We start from the raw sequence: 12,998 nt of genomic DNA, 5'->3' as shown, positions 1-12,998 counted from the left end.
GAAGGCTACATCTTCTTTAGGAAGAGACCAGTAAGTTCCCATGATTTTAATTTCTCAGATCAAAATGGGGGAAATCTGAGAGATCCCAGCTATCTGAAGCAACTGAGGCATGCTGTGGGATGTTCTGTATGCTGTGAATGTGTTGCTTTGATTGGTTGATAAATAAAACGCTGATTGGCCAGTAGCCAGGCAGGAAGTATAAGTGGGATAAACAGACAAGGAGAATTCTGGGAAGTGGAAGACTGAGTCAGGAGACACCATCCAGCTGCCCTAGGAACAACATCTAATGGGACGCAGGTAAAGCCACAGAAAATGTGGCAAAACATAGATTAATAGAAATGGGTTAATTTAAGATATAAGAGCTAGCTAGCAGGAAGCCTGCCATGGCCATAGTTTAAAAATAATAAAAGCCTCTCTGTGTTTACTTGGGTCTGAGTGGCTGTGGGACTGGCTGGTGAGAGAGATTTGTCCTGACTATGGGTCAGGCAGGACACAGGAAAACTTCAGCTACAGAGGTAGGTAACAGGTTGGTAAATAAAAAGAATCACTAAATACACAAGGAGGCATTGCATCTTCTCCCAGCCTAAACATACACATTATGCACTTTTATTCATCTTTCTATAAGGCGTAGGTCTTTTCCTTGAGAAAGACCTGCTCACTCAACTTTACATCTTTGTATTATCTAATCCAGATCTACAATTCATTGGTGGCAATTTCCAGTTTTGAAGTCTTTCAAATGTATGAAGAATTTACACTCTCTGAGAATTCTGTGATTTTTTTTCTATGCCTCTTTAGAGGTTCTCTTCGTCATATTTAACTTGTCAAATAATTGCTTATCATATTTTCCCAAAGCATTCAACTTAATTTTCTTAGTGACAGCCCTTCAGGCTCAGACCTACTCAGCTTATATACTCTGTAACTAAATGGAACCATCATAATAAATACAATGGGACATCATTTACTTGAGGTCTAGGGGGAAAATAAATATATTTAGCATATAACCCTGTGTATGTACCCTGTGGAGAGGAAGCACACAGGGAAACGATAGTCCTTGACTGGAAATGGTCTACATGTCCTTGAAAATGGTGCTTATGGGGTTGAAGAACATGGGAAGCCTCGGGGATCTGATTAATTGTGTAGAGGAGAGCCTGTTTCCATGTTTCTGTTATCTCCATTTTGGTTGCTTTTCCTTGTGCATGGCCTGGTGCTTAGTAAATAATTGGTAATTGTTGCTTATTAATACTAAACCAGTGGTTCTCAGCCTTAGGTCACCTGTGTCTGCCTACCTCCAGGGAACATTTAAACATGTCTTGACATTTTGGGTTGTCAGAATTAGAGGGGTAGAAATAGTCTGTAGTGACCTCTAGACAGCATCTGTCCTAAATACTCTCCAATGTCCAAGAAGCTGCCTGTGTAAAATGCCATCAATGCCCTGGTGGATACCCTGCACTGTGTCAGGGACAGTAGGAACCCTACGCCTGCCCTGACACATCTCAGCTAATCTGCCCTGGCTCACGTGTGCAGACTGGCTAAGTGGGCAGGAGGCCTGAGACGAGGCAGTGTACATACTCAGAGTCAGGTGTGAGCCTTCAGAGGCATGCCAACAGACCCCTTCCCAGAAAAGGAATCCAGACCACCCCCAGTCGGAACCTGGCTCCTTTCACAGCTGGCTACACAGGTGGCTTGATCTTGGCCTTGTGTGTATAGCTCTTGCTGTCCTAGTTATCCACTCAGATCTTCTTTTTTCATCTTTTGATCATCGATCTTGGGCTAGACATCCTGAACTTTGCTCCTTCCCTGTAATTCAACTTTGGTTCATTACTCCGACGAGCCTGGCCCCTCCGCCTGACCGCAAGTGTTCACAGATCCTGCCCCCATGCCTGGCAAGGAGAGCTTCCTGGCTCACAAAGACTAAACAAACACAGGAGAGGGGTGTTCGCGTGGGGTAGACCGAGGCCCGAGTGAACCGGAGAGAAGATGCCGACCCAGCACTCCCTTCCTCTCTCCTGTCTGCTTATCACTGATATCTTGGGTAAATCCCATGCTTTATCTTTTGGTACTCTCCATTTTCTCGTCCATAAAGTGAAACAATGATGCTTTTCAACCTATTCCACAGAGCAGTTTGCAATAAAAGATAAAGAAAAAGGTGATTTAAAAGAAAGGTTTACAAAGAGCCCAAGACGCATGTCCTTGGTAACAAGGCCAAAAGAGCCGAGTTCTCACAGCCCTATCTGTGGCATCCATATAAAGGGCTTTGTTGTTTCATCTTCGCAAGCTTGCAAGGCAGGCGGGCGGGCGGAGAAATGTTCCTTTTCATAGATGGGAAGGGCAAGGCCCTTGAAGGTTAGTTCAGACATCTACTATATTCCAGGGACACTGGACCAGGACAGAGCACACCATCACCACCACCATCATCATTCCCTGCTACCTCGAATATCCTCTGAGGACACATAGAGATGATTTATATAAAATAACATGATCACATCACGAGAGAGGTTAGCATACAAGAAAACAGTGCAAGCTGTACCCTCAGGATAGCTTTGTAAGAATGTTCCAGAATGTAAAAGAAAGGAATAGGGAAACTAGAGAGCATTTTGTCTTCTCACTTTCAGGCATTTTATACTTGGAGAGGATTTGCATGGGGCCCTGAAGTTTTTCCGGCTTGCTAAAAGTTTGGCTCTTCTCTTTGTGGCCGTAACTTTTAGTTCACGCATGACTGTTGCCTGTGTCGCGGTGTGGGACGCAGCCAGGCCGAGCAGCGCTTGCAGACGGCAGGAAGGGGGGGAGGCAAGGAGACTTGGAAATCTCCCTGTCCCCAGGGGCAAAACTCGAGAGCGGGAGAAGGACAAACACTTGCAGCTGCAGTTAATTCTGGTTTTGTGAATTCTGCGTTGTGAGTGGTGCCGGGCAGTTGTGACTGCAGAGGTCTGAGAGAAAGGGGTCGGGAAGCACTAGCGTGGCACCATGTAGTAGGTTTGTCACCAGTCTGTGGGCAGTGAGGCATAATCATGAGTCTGATCCTTCGAAGGAGACTCCCGTTCCAAGAAGAGACGGGGACCCTGGCCATGCTGTTGGGAACAGGCACGAAGACAGAGCTACACCCAGCTACAAGACACGGGGCGTGTGAAAGAAGAGAGTTGGGGAGGGTCCGGATGGAAGGAAGGTGCTCTGTAAGGGTCGGTTGTGGCTGAGCAAGTGTAGAAGAAAAAGGAAGCGTCAGGTCCCAGGCTGGGCACAAAATAACTCATAAGCCGTGAGCAGGCTGCGAGGCTGTGAGGACGCCGGACCTTGAATGTGCCAGATGCCCAGCGTGGGCACAGCAGGCAGGCACACTGGAGTCTGTGGGCTCCATGGGTCTCTGGAGTCCTGCTGTCCCTGCAGCAGCCTCACAGGTGGGCCACAGAGCTGGGATTAGAAAGGGAGTTTGGGAGAACTCCTTGGGTTAAGGTCCTCGGTATCTGGAGTGTGCTCGGAAGCTGCTCTTGGGTTAACTTTTGCTTCTTGGTGGTCTTGGATGTCTCACCAACCCACACAGGCCTTTCCCTGAGCACCTAAGTCTGTGGCCAGGGTTGTTTGCAATATTGCAGACACAGGTTGGATTTACTATTTGGTACCTTTTAAATAAATGCATTTAGGATTATCACAATCTTAGGTTATGGAATCTGAAGGCTCTAAAAATCAATCAAGTACCTATGTTATTTTAATGGTACACATGGGGCCCAGAACGGTGAAGTGACTTTCTTCAATATCACATGTCTGAAAAATGGATCGACCAACCGTGAAAACCATAGAAGAGATCAGAGCCAAGAGTGCAAACGTGCAAATTGATCAGTGAACATCATTATTTTTTCCAGAGAACAGAGCAACCATTTTAGGGAATTGGTCAGGGGCTTTGGTCAAACATAAAAGAAGACACACTGTAGGATTTCCCTATAAAGAGTGAAGGGCACGGGCCACCAGTTTGTGACACCCGGGCTGCTAATTTTTCCCTGTTCTGGAAAGCACTATTGCCCATCAAACTTTGGCTTATGCCCTGTGGTGCTTCACCCTGGTTGTCAACGTGACAGAATCCAGAATCACCTAGGGAACGAACCTGTGGGCCTGTCTGTGAGGGAACGGCTAAATTAGCTGAGGTGGGGTTGCCTAGCAGTGAGCAGGACTGTTAGAGACTAGAGAAAATGAACCGAGCACCTGCAGAGGCAAATGTGACCCGCGGCCTGGCGCTCCCTCTGCCACGACTTCCTCCTCATCATGATGGCTGGAACCTTCCAACCATGAGCCAAATGAACCCATCCTTAAGCCGATTTCCTCAGATACTTTGCTGCAACCGTGAGAAAAGCGACCACTGCATCTTCAGGCTCCAAAAGCAGGAGAGACATGAACGGTTCTTCAGGGAAATGTCCTCTCCTTAGAACACAGTGCCGCACGCCAGCTTGCTGCCCGATGCTTGGAAGACTCGGAGAGGGCTGTATGCCGACCAGGAACAATTTAGGTAAGATTCCAATTTGAGACAGGAGACAGTCACCCTCCATCCCCCGCCACCACCCCACCCCCACCCCCGCACAGCCACACATCCCCACCGCCATCCCCTACCATAGGGACCATTAGAACATCCTTTCATGAAGCAACAGCAAAGGGGCGTGAGTGTTGACTACTGACTGTAGGAGAGAAGCTATGCATTCCCCTTGTCAATATCCAAGACAATTCAACCATGAAGTAGCTGCCCCCTATTCCTTAGGTAAAGCCCCCCTATTCCTTAGGTAAAGCTCCTACTTGTAGGCTAAATGCATTCCAGTGATTCACAGTAAAACTCTATGATGAATCTATTTGCCTTTTGGCTGCTAGGGACTAGATTGCTACTGTAAACCAGCAAATGGTGTAGCTTTCCTAGCCAGTATGACCCTTGCCATGCCGTCACCAAAACACTCCCCGGAGAAGAGATAGGTGAAGCCTAATCATCTTCTTGCACTGTCCCTGGTATTTGAACAACTAGAAGAGGACACAGAAGGGTGTGGCTTTATCATTCAAATTTCCTTTTTTTTGCCACTCTTGATAATGAGGGCAGCTTGTGAAACTGGGCCCCACACGAAACACTTAACCAACTGTCTTTGGACTCTATTAGCCATCCAAATAGCTTAAACCAAAATCACATGTTGCCAACCAAAATATTTTGAAAATATTTATGTGTGATTCTGACTCTTAAAAAAATGTTTATGGAAGTTGGTTCTTAGTCACTCTATCTCCAAAAATATCTCCTGCATATGCCAGCAATTGAGCACACAACCTGTTATCTGGGCCCTCAACTGCTCAGGCTGCTCTACATCTTTGAAGCCAGCTGTTGAGAGCGTTCATCAAAAGATCACTCGCCATCCAAAGGGGGGCATTTGACATCCACTCTTGGCTTAGGTCTATTTAATAGACTCAATGCAACCTATATTGCAAGCAGAAGATAAGCTGTGTGTATGCCCTGCATGATTGCATAATGTCAGTGAGACCAGAGATGTGGTACCAGCACAGCAGGGGGCCACTCCTAGAATTTAGAATGTGGACTACTTCCTTGTTTGCCCTGTGATGACAGGTGAATGACATCTACCAGTCAACCAAGAGGTGGAGACCTTCAAAGGGCAACTTACAAGACACACAGCATCTATAGGGTTATCCTAAATAGACCCTTCATATTTTCATCTAACCGTGGTGTCTGTTGGTTGACATCATAAAAGCTGAAGGAAGTTTTTCTGCTAAGCAAATGATTAGTCATGCAAATTAGGGCTTGGAGGTGGAGGAGCCTCCTTTCTACAATGGTTTCCTCAGAATGTTAAATGCAATGCTCAGCTTACACTCTATCACGGTATTTAACCACATCCTGCCCGGCAGACCTCAGACACAGGAAAGTGTGAATGAACTGGAGTGAGCCTGCCTACCCCAAGAACTGTCTAGGAACTTTAGCTATAATAAGTGCCCCCCAGAAACATTTTATCATAAGTGTGCTTACGTCAACTTGACACAGTCTAGAGTCAACTGAGAGTAGGGAACGTCAACTGAGAAAAAAACCTCCATCAGATTGGCCTGTAGGTAAGCCTATACAACGCTTTCTTAATTAGTGATTGATGAGGGAGGGCCCAGCCCATTGTCGGTAGAGTTATCCCTGGGCTGGTGGTCCTGGATTCTATTAGAAAGTAGGCTGAGCAAGCTATAGGGAGCAAGGCAGTAAGCAGCACCCCTCCATGAGGTCTGCATCAGCTCCTGCCTCCAAGTCCCTGCCTTGTTTGAGTTCCTGTGTCCTGACTTCCTTTAGTGCTAGACTATGGGTGTGGAAGCATAAACCAAATAAACCCTTTCCTCCCCAACTTGCTTTTGGTCATGGTGTTTGACCACAGCAATAGTAACCTAAACTAAGACAGTGAGAGACTGTAATTCTATGCTGTGCACCCCAAAGTTTCAGTTTAAGTTTCCCACGATATAATGATAAAAGTTGGCAAGAGGAGGAACCTCCAGCTGTTGTTTTAGACATAGTGTCAAACTTCCCTAAGAATGTTTAGGTTTTTGCTCATAGATTAGTGCTGAGCTTAGCTTTGCTCAGAGGAGCCTCTGTTTGCATGGTTAATGCAGACTCAAAATTGGTTAAAATACTGAGATCAAGGGATTGTGGAGTGCTTGGCTCTGAATGGGATGTCTGTATCACCCCTCTCCACTGCCCACCACGCCCAAGGCTTAAGAAACATCATACAAGGAGTGGAAAGAAAGAAAAGCCAGCTGATAAGAAGAGTGCTACGCTGTCTTCGGGACGTGATGTGACTGTACCCATGAACTCACAACAGCTGTGGGTGCCTACTAAATCTGGCCCAAATGGGGCCTTTCGACATTTCATGCTGAACAGAGGAGGGACTCATAAGGCCACCCTTCCTAAGACCACCCCTCCTTGGGGAGCTACTGGCAGTTTACGGTAGCTGAGGGAGAAGGAATTGTTTTCTTCAGTGATGTAAGCTGAATGCACTCCAATATACAACCATTCTCAGGCAAGCCACCCTAATCAAACACAGTGGGTTACACCCGCAAAAAGTCATCAACATAGGAGGTGGGCTTGTTGGAAAGGGGTTTAGTGGGAGTTAAAAGAGGATGAACGGAAAAATAATAGGGATCACAATGACCAAAATACATGATATACATGCACGGAATTGTCAAGGGATTAAAAAACAAATTTAAAAAATGTTGGCAAGCTCTCCAACAGAATCCCGCTTACAACCTACAAATTAAAATAAGACTGTGGCTTTGCCGAAGCTAATGAACTCACATAATGCTGTAGTAGCTGTAGAACAAGATGTTAAATTGGTGCTTCTACTCAACAATGACCTTAACAAAATAAAGACAGAGGTAAAGATAAATGTACATGGATATTCATCACAGGAAATTTAGGTGACAGTGCCATCATTCAAAATGATGACATATACAAAAAATGTTTACAGTAAATGTCAAACAATGGAAAAAGTTATAAGACACTAAACATGGATTGGTCTTAACTGTCAGCTGGACTGGATCTGGAATCACCTGAAAGACAAATCATGGACATGCCTGCGAAAGTGTTTTCAGAGATCTTCAGCTGAGGTAGGAAGACTCACCTTGACTGTAGGAAGCATCACTCCATGGTCTGGGAGCCCAGATTGAACAAAAAAGTGAAAATAGGGCTAAGGGATTGCTCATGGGTTAAGAGCACTTACTGTTCTTCCAAAGGACCTGAGTTCTGTTCCCAGAGCCATGTGGGGTGGCTCACCGCCCCTTATAACTACAGCTCTAAGAAATCTGATGCCCCTCTGGCTTCTTTGGACATTGTACTCATGTACACACACACACACACACACACACACACACACACACACACACACACACACACACACACACAGAGAGAGAGAGAGAGAGAGAGAGAGAGAGAGAGAGAGAGAGAGAGAGAGAGAGAGAGTCACACTTTAAATGAAAACCTTAGAAGGAGCAGGCAGTAGAACACCAAGAACACCAGCTTTCATCTCTCTCTGTGTCCTGAGCAGGGACCAGATGTGATCAGACACCCACCCTCTTCTTGCCATGCCTTCCTTGCCAGGATGGACGGACTGTGTTCCTGTGAACTATGAGCCCAAATAAACCCTCCCTCCTTTACGTTCTCTCTTCCAGGTGTCTGGTCATAGCAGCAAGAATGGAACTAATACTAGCATGTGGTTATTCTTGTCGGGAAGATATATCTGTATCTACACAGTCTAAAAGGATAAACGCTTTTACTTTCTTTTTAGTTTTTCTAGAAGTGTATAGTGACTTGTATAACTTACTTTTTTAAATAGCACATAAGATATGCCTATACAATAATGTGTTTTACCTTTTACAAGCCTGTTTTGAATTTGCCTATATGAAATATCCATTACTAAACACTGTCTCAAAAGTATTTTATCATTCCTTCAAAATGTATTATAATCCAAACTTATTCTTCTCACTACATGTATTTTTTTTATTACTTCTTAGGACTGATAACCTTTTCAAGTACATTTGAATTCTTTCATTCTGAGGTCTGATGTCAGAAAGTATTTATATTTTAAAATAAAATTATTTGTCAACAAGAAAAAATAGCACATTCTAGTTTTTAAAATATGTGACCAAAGCCATTACTGGACAGAAATTCGCTATGGATAGCTGCCACTCTGAACCCCTTTTATTTGAAAGCCAGGAAGGATCACTGGTGAAATGAACATCAACAATAACAAAAGCCTGGTACCTGGATAACCAATGCCTGTAAGAGTTTGGGTGTAGAAAGTGCCAGGACACAGTGTGGTCAGGTCTCTGAACAAATGTCCCTCCAGCTTTCCAACTCCACCGCATCTTGCTGTGTTACAACAGCTCATAAAGAACCAGACAATGAGGGGATTTCACTGGAGGGCTTTTTCAAAACAAGCCTGGAAATAATTCTAAACACTCAAGGCTGGTTCCATTGGTCAGAAATCAGCCAATGACCCTGTCCACCAGCAGTGAAGACTAAAAAACATTTAGTGCTGGGACTAGAAGGATTAAAAAAAAATCATTTGAAGCAGCTAGGGAGTTGCAGCCCTGCTAGTATTGCTGATAAGTGGCAGACTCAGACACACTAACTATACCTAGTAATGGGGGAGGTGCGGGGTGTGTGTATGTGTGTGTGTGTGTGTGTGTGTGTGTGTGTGTGTGTGTGTGTGTGTGTGTGTGTGTGTGCCCTGCCCAGAATTAGAAAATGAGGATATGAAACTTAAACTCAAAACAAAAAAATAAAAGGAAACAATCTAGCTAAAACCAACACAAATAGATGTGAAATATATCTAAATCTTAGTCATTTGAACAGTGGCTAGGAGATAATTAAATAAATGGGTTAGTGGTTAAGGCTGCCTGCTACTCTTCAGAGGGACCTGAGTTCAGATCTTAGCACCTATATCATGTGTCTCATATCCACCTATAATTCCAGCTCTGGGGGATCTGACAACCTCTTCTGACCTTCGAGGGTGTCTGCACACATAAATAAAAAGAAATCTTAAAAAGGAAAAGGAGGAGGAGGAGGAAAAGAAGGAAGGAAGGGAAGGAGGGAGGGAGGGAGGGAGGGAGGGAGGGAGGGAGGGAGGGAGGAAGAAATGGGAGGCAACAATGATGAAAAGGACAAGGACGGCATTCTTAAGGGTGCTCTATAGTCCACAACTTGATTTTTTCCAAGTATCCAACTCATTATCTCCTTGCTTGAATGAAATCACTCCACTATCCATCGCAACAACTACAGGTTGGCTAAATGCAGGTGGACAGAGGTCTGACAGCATCCAGGCTGAATTGGGGCAACTTTGGTCCTATCTTCAGAAACTTGATGTGCTGGGCAGTGGTGGCACATGACTTTAATCCTTTCAATTGGGAGGCAGAGGCAGGCTGGTCTCTGAGTTCAAGACCAGTCTTGTCTACAGAGTGAGTTCCAGGATAGCCAGGGCTGCACAGAGAAACCCTGTCTTGAAAAAAAACAAAACAACAATGAAAAGAGAGAAAAGAAAAATGAAAAGAAAGAATCATGACTATATCTGCAGGCCAGAAACACAGCACAGCCAAACATCTATGTAGTTAAAGCTATTAACTTAGGACCAACAGAGTGAAGGATGCTTATTGAAGAAAGAATAATTAATCAATAGGAAGATCCTCTTCTGAAAGTTTAGTAAAAGGAAGAAGTGAGGGTAAGGATTTGGAGGTTTACTCATCACCGTTCAGGAAGACATCAGACCACACTTTTATCTTAATCTTCACTGAGTGCCATGGCTTCCTATCACTGAGTTCCTGAGAAAGGCTATAAAATAGGTTCTAGGACAAAAAATTAGGGTCATTTCAGCGGATGAAGAAACTGACAGTCAGGGATTGTAAGTGAAAACCTACTGAAGTTTTCAGCTAGGAAAGTTTGACTTTGATACCGGAACCCAAGAGCCAACCAGCTTAAGGCAGCCTGTACCATATTGATAGCAAGGATCCCAGGGGTTATACTAAAAATATGATCCTAAAAACCCCAAGTTCTGGAGTGTGCAGGAAAACACTTTGTGAGCACTGAGCATTCCCAGTCAGAGAGAGACTTCCCCTAGCTGCCAAATGGACTGTGTCACAATCTAGCGACTCGAGTAAGTTTGCCTCCTAGATTCCCCTTTCGTTGGCAAGATCTTTTCTGTATGCAAGAATTGGTTAATGCCAGGTCAGTCATTTGTCTATTAACACATCTGAATATTCATCAACAGAGGCTGCTTCAGTGTTCCCAAACTGTGCTTAATGAATAATTCATATGTTTGACAGCAACCTATGTTATTCAATTTATTTAAAGACTACAATCAATATAGCATGCTGCTTCAAAGCGTCACAACCGTGCCTTTGAGTGTAGTGTGCTTTGAATTTTCTCTCCAGCTATTTTTCCATCACAGTGAACCACAAATATAAGGTAATTACTAATAATTCTATCTCCATTTTGCATATCACCACAATCAACATATTGATTGCTTTTTGATTATAATAAATGGTTGGTTAAATTGTGGGTTTGTGATTAAGAATGTTAAGCTCCAATAGTTATTTAATTCAGCTGCACCAATTTAGGTCCTACATGGTAATTTCATAAAAAGCTATTGAGAATCAGAGTAGTTATTTGAATAAAGTTATAAAGACAACCCAGTTTCCCCCAGGAGAATCTGACATTTAAGTCAATTACTCCAAGTAGGGGTTTGGTTTTGCCTCTTGGAGCATACAAAAAACCCTCCAGCATCATGCTCATTTTGGTATGTAAATACAGTAGAACACTTAGTAAATCCTTCTGTTAATTCTTGTGTTAGGATTTAAAGAAACAAGTCTCATAAAAAGATGGTATGAAGACACACTTACACAAAATCTGACTGTAGATAAAAGAAGGATCTAAACTATCTGGTCAAACACACAAGCAATGGCCAGCAAGATGGCTCAGTGCACGAAGGCACTTGGTACCAAGCATAATGGCCTGAGTTCGGTCCCTGGAACTCACATAATGGAAAGAGAAAACTAACTCCTGTAAGTTGTCCTGACCTTCAAATGAGTGTTATGGCTTGATACCCTTGCATGGGTGTGTACAAATGTGTGTGCACATACCACACACACACACACACACACACACACACACACACACACACACACAACAAACGTTTTTAAAAGATACAGACAAGAAAAAAATGACAAAATAGTCATTTAAAAGACATTATCTAAATTTTAGTTTAACACAGAGAAGCACATTTCAAAAAAGTGAAAATGCAACATATTTTAGAATCCCTTAGGAGTAAATGGCCATGTCTTTGTGTAAATCTAGATTTGTGACTAGCAAAGATTAGTCCAAAGCAGAATGATCACTGTTAGGAAATTCTCACTAGAATTGTCTAGGACGCATTCCATTTTGTTTCCTATAATTCTATCTGAATGGCCATCTCTCAACACCTTTCTCATTTTTCATTTAAGAAATGAAATGTTAGCCGGGCGGTGGTGGCGCACGCCTTTAATCCCAGCACTCGGGAGGCAGAGCCAGGTGGATCTCTGTGAGTTCGAGGCCAGCCTGGTCTCCAAAGCGAGTACCAGGAAAGGCGCAAAGCTACACAGAGAAACCCTGTCTTGAAAAACCAAAAAAAAAAAAAAAAAAAAAAAAAGAAATGAAATGTTACCTTTGAAAGTTTATGTATTTTCAGAGCAAGGGGACTAGACACCAATAAAAATGGATGGCTCAGGTGATTGAGCATCCAGAGCAACTTAAGGGTTGCTGACTGAGATCCAGGCTCATAAAATATTCCAGCTAAAAACTAACAATTATCCTGATTTTCTCAAGGTTCTCCCAAACATACCAGTGCCCACAGACAACAGGAAATAGTCTAAAGAATGACTCCTACATTCCCAAAAAAAATGAGTTACATAAACACAATGCCCCAAACAAGAGTAGAAACATGCATACAGTATAAAAAAATTAACTCTAAATTTGTATCAATAAACCAAACTCCATACCAATGTAAAATATTTTGAGATTAATAGCTGTTTGTGGATTAAAATAGATTCAATAATCTACCTTTTTCCTATCATTCCTATATCACATCCCCCTTTTTCCTTTAGAGAGAGATCTTTGAATTTAAGTCTTTTGTTTAGCCCTTTTTCTGACTATATGACCAATGACAGCTTGTAACAACCCCCCCTTAAATGATAACAAACATCCATAACCCATCTTTTGGGAATGTAGGAGTCATTCTCTAGACTATTTCCTGTTGTCTGTGGGCACTGGAATGTTTGGGAGAACCTTGAGAAAATCAAGATAATTGTTAGGTTTTAGCTGGAATATTTTATGAGCCTGGATCTCAGTCAGCAACCCTTAAGTTGCTCTGGATGCTCAATCACCTGGGCCATCCATTTTTATTGGTGTCTAGTCCCCTTGCTCTGAAAATACATAAACTTTCAAAGGTAACATACATATCAGCATTAATATAAGT

At 43.3% G+C, this 12,998-nt stretch overlaps 1 long non-coding RNA gene across 1 annotated transcript; it reads right to left on the bottom strand.

Annotated features, from left to right (window-relative positions):
* Positions 1–3,818: 3,818 nt before the first annotated feature.
* LOC128113526 (uncharacterized) lies at positions 3,819–9,538 on the bottom strand. Its single transcript, XR_008219522.1, has 2 exons — positions 7,292–9,538; positions 3,819–4,466 (listed from the first exon to the last, which is right to left on the bottom strand). It is a non-coding gene; the product is annotated as an uncharacterized LOC128113526 (long non-coding RNA).
* Between the last annotated feature and the right edge of the window lie 3,460 nt (positions 9,539–12,998).

Source organism: Peromyscus californicus, unplaced genomic scaffold, assembly GCF_007827085.1.
Source record: "Peromyscus californicus insignis strain IS unplaced genomic scaffold, ASM782708v3 Scaffold_18__1_contigs__length_77618521, whole genome shotgun sequence".
Classification (NCBI taxonomy): Eukaryota; Metazoa; Chordata; class Mammalia; order Rodentia; family Cricetidae; genus Peromyscus; species Peromyscus californicus.
The sequence above is the reverse complement of the archived record's forward strand: the minus strand, read 5'-3'. Positions and strand labels throughout refer to the sequence as shown.